At 43.2% G+C, this 12,416-nt stretch overlaps 1 pseudogene; it reads left to right on the forward strand.

The window, feature by feature from the left end:
- The window catches only part of LOC121531462, a 70,334-nt pseudogene that overhangs the window by 30,652 nt on the left and 27,266 nt on the right, over window positions 1–12,416 (forward strand).

Here is a 12,416-nt window from a genome sequence, read left to right on the forward strand (position 1 = left end):
CGGAAGTTTACATACACTTAGGTTGGAGTCATTAAAACAAGTTTTTCAACCACTCCACACATTTTTTAACAAACTATAGTTTTGGCAAGTCGGTTAGGATATCTACTTTGTGCATGACACAAGTACTTTTTCCCAAAAAATTTTACAGACAGATTATTTCACTTATAATTCACTGTATCACAATTCCAGTGGGTCAGAAGTTTACAGACACTAAGTTGACTGTGCCTTTAAACAGCTTGTAAAATTCCAGAAAATGATGTCATGGCTTTAGAAGCTTCTGATAGGCTAATTGACATAATTTCAGTCAATTGGAGGTGTACCTGTGGATGTATTTCAAGGCCTACCTTCAAACTCAGTGCCTCCTTGCTTGACGTCTTAGGAAAATCAAAAGAAATCAGCCAAGACCTCAGAAACGAAATTGTAGCCCTCCACAAGTCTGGTTCATCCTTGGGAGCAATTTCCAAATGCCTGAAGGTACCACGTTCATCTGTACAAACAATAGTACGCAAGTATAAACACCATGGGACCACGCAGACGCCATAACGCTCAGGAAGGAGACGCGTTCTGTCTCCTAGAGATGAACGTACTTTGGTGCGAAAAGTGCAAATCAATCCCAGAACAACAGAAAAGGACCTTGTGAAGATGCTGGAAGAAACAGGTACAAAAGTATCTATATCCACAGTAAAACGAGTCCTATATCGACATAACCTGAAAGGCCGCTCAGCAAGGAAGAAGCCACTGCTCCAAAACCGCCATAAAAAAGCCAGACTATGGTTTTCAGCTGCACATGGGGACAAAGATCGTACTTTTTGGAGAAATGTCCTCTGGTCTGATTTACTAGGATTAAATGTCAGGAATTGTGAAAAACTGAGTTTAAATGTATTTGGCTAAGGTGTATGTATGTAAACTTCTGACTTCAACTGTAGTATATGTACAGCAAAGTTAAATAAGATATGCCTTGACTAGTATACAGTATATACATATAAAGTGGGTAAAACTGTATGTAAACATGATTTAAAGTGACCAGTGTTCCGTTATTAAATTGACCAGTGTTCCATGCCTATCTGCATAGGGCAGCAGCCTCTAAGGTGCATGGTAGAGTAACTGGTTGGTAGCCGTCTAGTGACAGTGACTAAAGTTCAGGGTAGGGTACAGGGCGGGGGCCGGCTGGTGGTGATTATTTAACAGTCTGATGGCCTTGAGATAGAAGCTGTTTTTCAGTCTCCCGGTCCCAGCTTTGATGCACTTGTACTGACCTCGACTTCTGGATGATAGCGGGGTGAACAGGCCGTGATTTGGGTAGCTGAGGTCCTTGATGATCTTCTTGGCCTTCCTGTGACACCGGGTGCTGTAGATGTCCTGGAGGGCAGGCAGTGTGCCCCAGGTGATGTGTTGGGCAGACTGCACCACCCTCTGGAGAGCCCTGCGTTTGCGGACGGCGCAGTTACCGTACCAAGCAGTGATAGAGTCCAAAAGGATGCTCTCAATGGTGCATCTGTAAAAGTTTGTGAAAGTCTTATGGGTCAAGCCTAATTTCTTCAGCCTCCTGAGTTTGAAGAGGTGCTGCTGCACCTTCTTCACCACACTGTCTGTGTGGGTGGACCATTTCAGATTGTCAGTGATATGTACGCCGAGGAACTTGAAGCATTTCACTTCCACTGTGGCCCTGTCGATGTGGATGGGGGCGTGCTCACTCTGCTGTCTCCTGAAGTCCACGATCAGCTCCTTTGTTTTATTGACGTTGAGGGAGAAGTTATTTTCCTGTCACCACTCCACCAGGGCCCTTACCTCCTCCCTGTAGGCTGTCTCGTCGTTGTTGGTAATCAGGCCTATCACTGTTGTGTCGTCTGCAAACTTGATGATTGATTTGGAGGCATGCGTGGCCATGTAATCATGGGTGAACAGGAAGTACAGGAGGAGGCTGAGTACGCACCCTTGTGGGGCCCCTGTGGTGAGGGATAAACAACTGCGAGAAACCGGTAAATTATAATACATTATTTATATGAACAGCACAACGTGAAATGGAACTATTAAATTGTATGCAATGTCTAAATCTGTCTTCTCTATGGACTTTTCTGCTCTGCTATCTGCATAATCATCAACATTCAGGGTGGGGACAGACAGCACATCTCATATGGAGCACAGTTGACAATGCATGTACAGGCGTGGTCAAACGTTTTGAGAATGACACAAATATTAATTTTCACAAAGTCTGCTGCCTCAGTTTTTATGATGGCAATTTGCATATACTCCATAATGTTATGAAGAGTGATCAGATGAATTGCAAAGTCCCTCTTTGCCATGAAAATGAACTTAATCCCCAAAAAACATTTCCACTGCATTTCAGCCCTGCCACAAAAGGACCAGTTGACATCATGTCAGTGATTCTCTCGTTAACACAGGTGAGAGTGTTGATGAGGACAAGGCTGGAGATCACTCTGTCATGCTGATTGAGTTAGCTTTAAAAGGAGGGTGGTGCTTGCAATCATTGTTCTTCCTCTGTTAACCATGGTTACCTGCAAGGAAACACGTGCCGTCATCATTGCTTTGCACAAAAAGGGCTTCACATGCAAGGATACTGCTGCTAGTAAGATAGGGATTGGACTGCTGAGGACTGGGGTAAAGTCATTTTCTCTGATGAATCCCCTTTCCGATTGTTTGGGGCATCTGGAAAACACCTTGTCCGGAGAAGACAAGGTTAGCGCTACCATCAGTCCTGTGTCATGCCAACAGTAAAGCATCCTGAGACCATTCATGTGTGGGGTTGCTTCTCTGAGGGAGTGGGCTCTCACAATTTTGCCTAAGAACACAGCCATGAATAAAGAATGGTACCAACACATCCTCCGAGAGCAACTTCTCCCAACCATCCAAGAACAGTTTGGTGGCGAACAATGCCTTTTCCAGCATGATGGAGCACCTTGCCATAAGGCAAAAGTGATAACTAAGTGGCTCGGGGAACAAAACATCGACATTTTGGGTCCATGGCCAGGAAACTCCCCAGACCTTAATCCCATTGAGAACTTGTGGTCAATCCTCAAGAGGCGAGTGGACAAACAAAAACCCACAAATTCTGACAAACTCCAAGCATTGATTATGCAGAAATGGGCTGCCATCAGTCTGGATGTGGCCCAGAAGTTAATTGACAGCATGCCAGGGCGGATTGCAGAGGTCTTGAAAAACTTAATGTAATTGTCAATAAATGCCTTTGACACTTATGGAATGCTTGTAATTATACTTCAGTATACCATAGTAACATCTGACAAAAATATCTAAAAACACAGAATCAGCAAACTTTGTGAAGACCAATACTTGTGTCATTCTCAAAACTTTTGACCACGACTGTATGTAATGAACTCAACTCTTGAAGAAATAATGTTCTCTAATGCAGCAATGTAATCATTTTCTAGAGGCAGATGATCACCATAGCTTGGAGGGGACTTGTCTTAACGGGATGAAGGTCAGCCCGCTACATCTGCAGCAGCCAGGAGGGAAGATTGTGTCACTACCCCGGGATGGAGGACAAAGAGAAAGAGGCTGAGCATGCATGAGAAACTGCCCACTTGTGTCATTCTCAAAACTTTTTACCACTTTTGATCAGCTGGTTACTTTTTTTCTTGTCAGGTACATTTCCTGCAGCATAGCCTATGCTACAGTAATATTAGGACTAATATTTCTGAATGCTCTTCTAATTTACACATCTCCATCTTGCTTTTGTGGGTCACCTTATTTTTTAATAGTAAATTCTTTTTTTAAATTGCAACTGTTCGGTTTTAATAGCCTATCACTCGAATATCGTTGCTTTAAAATCAGTGTGCACGCGAGCACTCTGTCTTTCTCTCAATCAATTCCATTCAAATTGCATTTAAAATAGATAATCCTGTTCAAGGTTGATACAGTGCATACGGAAAGTATTCAGACCCATTGACTTTTTGTTACGTGTCACGCCCTGACCTATAGAACTCTAGTTAGTTTGGTCAGGGGTGTGAATATCATGTGTGTGTTTTTCTATGTGGACAGTTTATGTTTGTATTTCTATGTTTGGCCGGGTGTGATTCCCAATCAGAGGCAGCTGTCGCTCGTTGTCTCTGATTGGGGATCATACTTAGGCAGCCAGTTTTCCTGCCTGGGTTGTGGGATCTTGTTTGTGTATAGCCTTCCGACGTCACGTTTCGTTGCCTTTTGTTGTTTTTGTATGTTTATTCAGTTTAATAAAGATGTATTCATTTCACGCTGCGCCTTGGTCTGACCCGTTCTTCAACGACCGTGACATTACGTTACAGCCTTATTCTAAAATGGATTAAATAGTTTTTTCCCCTTATCAATCTACATACAATACCCTATAATGACAAAGCAAAAACAGGTTGTTAGAATTTTAAACGTGACTTTTACTGAGGAGTTGCTTCAGTCTGGCCACTCTACCATAGACAAACATTGGCAGTAGAATGGCTCGTACTGAAGAGCTCAGTGACTTTCAACGTGGCACCGTCATATAGTATGCCACCTTTCCAATAAGTCAGTTCGTCAAATTTCTGCCCTGCTAGAGCTGCCCCGGTCAACTGTAAGTGCTGTTATTGTGAAGTGGAAACTTCTAGGAGCAACAATGGCTCAGCCGCGAAGTGGTTGGCCACACAAGCTCATAGAACGGGACCACCGAGTGCTGAAGAGTGTAGCGCGCCAACATCATCTGTCCTCGGTTGCAACACTCACTACCGAGTTCCAAACTGCCTCTGGAAGCAACGTCAGCACAAGAACCGTTCGTCGGGAGCTTCATGAAATGGGTTTCCATGGCAGAGCAGCCGCACACAAGGCTAAGATCACCATGCTCAATGCCAAGCATCGGCTGGAGTGGTGTAAAGCTCGCCGCCATTGGACTTTGAAGCAGTGGAAACACGTTCTCTGGAGTGACGAATCACGCCTCACCATCTGGCAGTCCGACGGACGAATTTGGGTTTGGCAGACGCCAGGAGAACGCTACCTGCCTGACTGCATAGTGCCAACTGTAAAGTTTGGTGGAGGAGGAATAATGGTCTGGGGCTGTTTTTCATGGTTCTGGCTAGGCCACTTAGTTCCAGTGAAGATAAATCTTAACGCTACAGCATACAATGACATTCTAGACAATTCTGTGCTTCCAACTTTGTGGCAACAGTTTAGGGAAGGCCCTTTGCTTTTTCAGCATGACAATGCCCCTGTGCACAAAGCGAGGTCCATATAGAAATAGTTTGTCGAGATTGGTGTGGAAGAACTTGACTGGCCTGCACAGAGCCCTGACGTCAACCCCATCAAACACCTTTGGGATGAATTGGAACGCTGACTGCAAGCCAGACCTGATCACCGAACATCTGTGCCCAACCTCACTAATGCTCTTGCAGCTGAATGAAAGCAAGTCCCTGCAGCAATGTTCCAACATCTAGTGGAAAGCCTTCCCAGAAGAGTAGAGGCTGTTATAGCAGCAAAGGTAGGACCAACTCCATATTAATGCCCATGATTTTGGAATTACATTTTCGACGAGTAGGTGTCCACATACTTTTGGTCATGTAGAGTAAATATGCACACCCCTTTGCTATGATACTCCAAATTGAGCTCTAGCGCATCCAATTTCCTTGATGGCACTATAACCTGATTGAGTCCACCTGTGGCCAATTCAATTGTTTGGACATGGTTTAGAAAGAAACACACCTGTCTCTATAAGGTCCCACAGTTGACAGTGCATGTCAGAGCAGAAACCAGTCCAAGGAACTGTCCGTAGATGTCAACAGTCTCTACAGTACTTCACCAATCTGGGCTTTATGGGAGAGTGGCCAGTCGAAAACCATTGCTGAGAAAAAGGTACATGACAACACGCCTGGAGTTTTCAAAAGGGCATGTGAAAGACTGAGAACAGAGCATAAGGCTAAAGATTCTGTGGTCTGATGAGACAAATTGAACAGAAAGCAAAGCTCAATGTCTGTAGAAAACCAGGCACAGAACATCACCCATCTAACACCATCCCTACCGTGAAACATGGTGGTGGCAGCATTTTGCTATGGGGCACGGTTTTCAGTGGCAGGGACTGGGAGACTGGTAAGGATAGAGGGAACAATGAATGGAGCCAAATACAGGAAAATTCTTGATGAGAACCTGCTACAGAGTGCAAACGACAGATTTACGTTCCAACAGTACAATGACCCCAAGCATACAGCCAAAGTAACGCTGGAATGGCTTCAGGACAAGAATGTGGAAGTCCTTGAATTGTCCAGCCAAAGCCCAGACTTGAATCCCATTGAAATTCTATGGAAAGACTTGAAGATTGCTGTTCACCGCCACTCCCCATCTAACAGAGCTTGAAAAAATCTGTGCAAAGCTGATAGACATACCCAAGACGACTCAAAGCTGTAATCGCCGCTAAAGGTGCTTCTACAAAGTATTGATTCAGGGGTGTGAATACTAATGTAAATTAGATATCTGTATTTTATTTTCAATACATTTGCAAAATTTTCTAAAAACATGTTTTCACTTTGTCATTATGAGGTATTGTGTTTAGATGGGTGTAAACATTATTTTTTTTATCCATTTTGAATTTGGGCTGTAACACAAAATGTGGAATAAGTCAAGGGGTATGAATGCTTTCTGAAGACACTGTATATAGATGTCCTAGCCTACCTCTTTCATGTAATAAACTCGATGCAGTATTAGCTAATGAATAATGGTTTAATCTGCATAAGCTTCTAATTTATAGCCTCTGTCTTCACTCTTGTGCAATACGCACCTGCTCTCCTCTGGCCTCTCTCCTTAGCTCTTGTGGAGTCCCAGGAAAAGCTAGACTAGAATAGCTTGTTGGAAATGTTTTGGAGCATTTCTTATACTAATAGACTATTCGAAGAGGGATTAAAGCTTGCTCTTGTTTGCTGAATGTTAAATACAGTAGCCGAAATAACCCACGGGGAAAGAAGAGAGAATGCGCGATGGCGATAGGCTAAAGCAGTTATTAATTCAGACCCATTACCATTTAAATATTTGTTGGTCTGTGGTGTGTAATGAGGAGCAACCAGACGCTGCACTTGACACATTTATGAAATTACTTATTCCACCCATTAAGAAAATGACTGTAAAAACTGTTAAATCACTGTGGATTGATGAGGAATTGAACAATTTTATGGTTGAAAGGGATGAGGCAAAAGGAATGGCAAATAAGTCTGGCTGCACAATCTATTTGCAAATGACCTGCAAATAAAGAAATTATGTGACTAAACTGAATAAAAATAAGAAGAAACTATACTATGAAACAAAGATAATTGACAAAGAATGATAGTGAAAAGCTTTGGAGCACCTTAAATGAAATGTTGGGCAAAAAGGCAAACTCAGCTCCATCATTCCCCAGGACAGATGTCTAGGCCCCTTACTTTTTTCAAACTTTACTAACGACACGCTTTGAGTAAAGCCAGTGTGTCTATGTATGCAGATGACTCAACACTAAACACAAAAGCTACTACAGCGACTGAAATCACTGTCCACACTCAAAAAGATTACTGGAGCTTGTTTAATTTATTTACCCAAGAGAGCATACATCTATGGGCTTTTATGTTTTTCTGTTGTGCGCAATGTACAGTAGCCTATAGCTTATCATATGTATTGGATAATCATTTAGGCTTTTTTGGGCTTGGGCTCATAAAATGTATTTAATGTAGGGATTATACAATTTATTTAACGTAGGGCTCAGGTAGCATCAGGCTTGAATTTTCATGCCGATCAAAGCTCTAATCAAGTCCAGACATACTTACAGTATATGCTTTAGAATGACACTTCAGGTTTTGTCGGGAAATACCAGGTTACCCAGGAGAAAAGTTATTTAATCTCGGGATGAAACATTTGTAAAATACTGGGAACATTTTAAACCCAACACACACAGTCAGTCAGTGCCAAAGCAGAAAGCAGATGTTATTTCCCCGGTATTTTACAAATGTTCCATACCGAGAATAAATCACAGAGTCCTTATCGTGTTCCGAGTCAGAGATAAGAAAGTCAACCCCATAAAGAACACCACAGTTCCCGGATTAAAGATTAAATAATACTGATCACATCAACGTGCCCGCTACCAATTTCACAATTCTAATGAATATCCTGTCTCATCCTACTCTTTTTGGTGTGATACCTGGTTCTTTATTATTGTATTGGCTCATGATTTAAAGTGATGTTTTATCCATTGACATGTTCTATCGTTTAGTTGTCGTCATTGAATGGAATCACTGTCAATATTTCAAGAAGAGTATGCAAAATGGAGATAATTGATTACTGAATATTCTGTGTCCCAGTACTAATGCTGTTATGTTGTGTGTGTGTGTGTGTGTGTGTGTGTGTGTGTGTGTGTGTGTCCACACGCGCATAGACCAGTACATGGTACTGATGGCTGCATGCACGGCTTCTGCCAGCGAGGACAAGATCGTCAAATGTGTGGAGCTGCTCTTGTCCAGAAACGCTGAACCCAACACATTCAACAAGTGAGAGACAGTGTCTGTGTGTGCGTGCGAATGAGTGTCTCTGTGCATTTTATAGAGTGAAATTCCATTTAATTAAAGATTCACACAGTACATGTTATACTCTGCAGCACAGGGAATGATATGTGATCATGTAAGCCTCCTATCCTCGGGTGACTATGCTCATAAAACACTATTTCATGTCAGTTCACTAGACATAAAAGGACCACACTGTCATTTTTACAGTGCAGATTACAAAAGGTCACATGCAGTATGGTTTGGAGTTCCTGTTCATATACAGCTTTCCAGTGAAGATAATATACAATAGATTACAGAATGTGTCATGCTAATTCTTTAATAGTATGTTCTGATTACACTTTCTATGTTCTGATTCTATGTTCTGATAGCTCTTTTATGCATTGTTTACTGTGATGGAAAGTACCATGATAGAGGCAGTGTTTCCCATTGCCTGGCAACCATGTCTTGGTTTGACCCTGGCCTTGACTACCTTAGGACTTCTTCCTTTGCTGTCAACACTGTCCCCGTACACCACTGCACCACATGGAGTACGGTGTGGGTGTTGGTTGGTGTGTGCTGGTCTGCATTGGCCTTTTGTGTGGAATGTCCTGTTATGGCATCTGCATGCACACGTACCTAGGCCCCCTTCAGACAGACAAACAATAAACACTCATGGGGGGGCACACCGCCTAAACTCACTGTACTGTTCACTGCCTGATGCTTCCCAGACACAAAAAGTGAGGGAGGGATGGAGAGAAGAAGTGAGGGAGAGAGAGGAGGGAGGGGGATTCTGGAACCACTTACCTGTTGTCATCATCTGTGGACATTTCTCATGGCAAGCCAAGGATGAAGCCCCGAACTTTGCCTTCTCCCTTTCACCTCCTTTGCCCTCACAAACTCTCCACCACCCTTGCCTCACGCCCACCACCTGTGCCACACACCGCCCAGAGCCCTCCGACACACACACATACACACACCGCCCAGAGCCCTCCGACACACACACATATACACACACACACCAGCCAGAGAGCGAACAAGAGCAGGCGGTAGGAAATTGATTGTTTCCTCTCCAGACAAAATATTTGAAGAACGATAACAAGAGACAGAGAGGATGCGGACGAGTGGAAAGGGGGGATCAACAGAGTTTCAGCAACAGAAGGAGGAAAGAAGAACAGGGGTTCTTGTGGGCAGAGAAATATTCCCCCCACCCTCTTGGCTTTTACGTCTGAGTATTTGACCAGCAATTCATACCAGCTGCATTTCCTTCCCTCAGTCTTATAAACAAATGAACCTCTAAAGATGGTGTGATTGTTCAGGAGCAAGATGTTGGGTTTTTGCATAGACAATAGGCTAAATGATCGCATCTCTAGTTTGTCCTCTGCAACCTCTACTGTACCTGTCCTCTGGCTTTTGAACACTTTCAGACACCAGCTGAATCTCAAGCTTTTTCCTCTAGCCTAATGACCTGTCAGTTGGATAAGAGCTGGAAATCAGTTTCAGCTGAAACCTTTTGAGTTTCAGCTGAAAAGGTTTATGTATCGATTCTCTGATCTTGTCATGGAACTGGTGATCAAAAACACATAAACCACCCCTTCACTCTTTGGCTGCACCCCGCGGCGAGCGAACAACCTTGTCACCTGTTTGCCACTGAGACCAACATCTTGGGAAAACAGGTTCTCAGGGCACTAAAACCCTCAGTGACGCTCAGGAGCCTGTCATGTCTCCTGTGGTCAAAGAGGAAGTAAAAAGTGAATACCTGGAATATGTCAGGATGAGGATTAATACGCCCCTGACTCTGGGGCTAGATGTCACCAATACACACACACACACACACACACACACACACACACACACACACTGTGACCCTGGGAAACGTCACATATTGTGATGAATGACCACAGGGCGTTCCCACACCTCTGGACTGATGTAGTTTCTCACCCTCTGTTCTGTCTGAGTCACGGGTGATAAAGTTGAGTTTTATCAATGGTTATTTGTACTTGCCGATTTGTTGCTCAACATATTGAACTTTGGCACAATAGGATGGGTGATCAGTGGCATGTGCTGCCTCACTCTTGCCCAATAACATTGTGTTTTGGGTGCCAAGTCTCATTAACCTAGATCTAGAGGATAGCTTGTTTAGGCCAAACAGTGGGCGGGAGGGCAAACCCTGTTGTAGTTGGTCACTCAAGAGCTGAGGGCTTGGTGTCTGTTGCCCTCCAGTGGTTTCAAGTGTTCAAAACCAGTTCTACCACTTGTTATTTCTTACCCAGATAGGCAGAAGACAAATTGACAGTAAACAATATTTTATATTTTATTCTATTCCCATTCCCAGGTCTCGTATGACCTCCCTGATGCTGGTGTCCCGGGATGGCTACAGTCAGATAATCAACCTGCTGGTGTCTCACGGGGCAGAGATCAACTCCCAGGATGAAAATGGGTACACAGGAAGGATGGTGCCCACCTCACCTGGCATAATGCCTGTTGCACACGCTTTGGCTTTTACTTTCATACCTCAGCACTCCCTGCGTCCCAATAATCCCTTCGTGGAATTTTTCACTTCCCTTGGGAGATTGAGTTGAAAAAAAAGACTGTGTTAACAAAGATGGTGGAAACTTTGTCCAGCCCATGCTTACACCAATCAAATGCTTTTACATTCCCTTCATTGATTTTGACTGTGATTGATAGTAATGAACAGTGACATGGTGATGATTAACCCATAGCAGTCTAAGCCAGGGATCATCAACTAGATTCAGCCGCTAGCCAATTTTTTTGTTGAGCGGATGGTCAGGGGGCCGGAACATAATTACAAATAATTTGTAGACTGCGTATTGACTGCAATTTCCTTACAGTTCATATAAGGAAATCAGTCAATTGAAATAAATAAATTAGGCACTAATCTAAGGATTTCACATGACTGGGCAGGGGCGCAGCCATGGGTGGGGCTGGGAGGGCATAGGCCCACCCACTTGGGAGCCAGGCCCACCCACTGGGGAGCCAGGCCCAGCCAATCAGAATGAGTTTTTCCCCACAAAAGGTCTCTATTACAGACAAAAATACTAATCAGTTTCATCAGCTGTCCAGGTGGCTTGTCTTAGATGATCCCGCAGGTGAAGAAGCCGGATGTGGAAGTCCTGGGCTGGCGTTGTTACACGTGGTCTGCGGTTTTGAGGCCGGTTGGACGTACTGCCAAATTCTCTAAAACGAAGGAGGCGGCTTATGGTAGAGAAATTAACAGTAAATTATCTGGCAACAGCTCTGGTGGATATTTCTGCAGTCAGCATGCCAATTCCACGCTCCCTCAAAACTTGAAACATCTGCAGCATTGTGTTGTGTGACAAAACTGCACATTTTAGAGTGGCCTTTTATTGTCCCCAGCACAAGGTGCACCGGTATAATGATCATGCTGTTTAATCAGCTTCTTGATATGCCACACCTATCAGGTGGATGGATTATCTTGGCAAAGGAGAAATGCTCACTAACAGGGATATAAAGAAATTAGTGCACAACATTTGAGAGAAATAAGCTTTTTGTGCGTATGGAAAATATCTGGGATCTTTTATTTCAGCTCATGAAACATGGGACCAACACTACATGTTGCGTTTATATTTTTGTTCAGTAAATATGGAATTGTTTTAAAAAGGTCATACCAAGGACCATTTAGCTATTTTATTTTAAGACTCCTTGAAGTATCAGAAAAATATATACACATATTTAGTAGATAAAACATTTTTGGCCTTACTGCTATTACCCCATACAAAAGCATTGAATAACAGATTCACTACATGGAACAACAGAAAAAATCCCCCCAAAAAATTCAAAGGAAGTTTGTTCTTTAGTGTCTGTCCTATATCTGAGAGATATAAGAAAGATCAGGAAACAATATATATATATATTTTGTTTTTTACAAGTTCTTCCAGATCGATCTCGACAAACCATTTCTGTATGGAC

The sequence above is a fragment of the Coregonus clupeaformis genome, chromosome 19 (assembly GCF_020615455.1).
Source record: "Coregonus clupeaformis isolate EN_2021a chromosome 19, ASM2061545v1, whole genome shotgun sequence".
NCBI classification, from domain to species: Eukaryota; Metazoa; Chordata; class Actinopteri; order Salmoniformes; family Salmonidae; genus Coregonus; species Coregonus clupeaformis.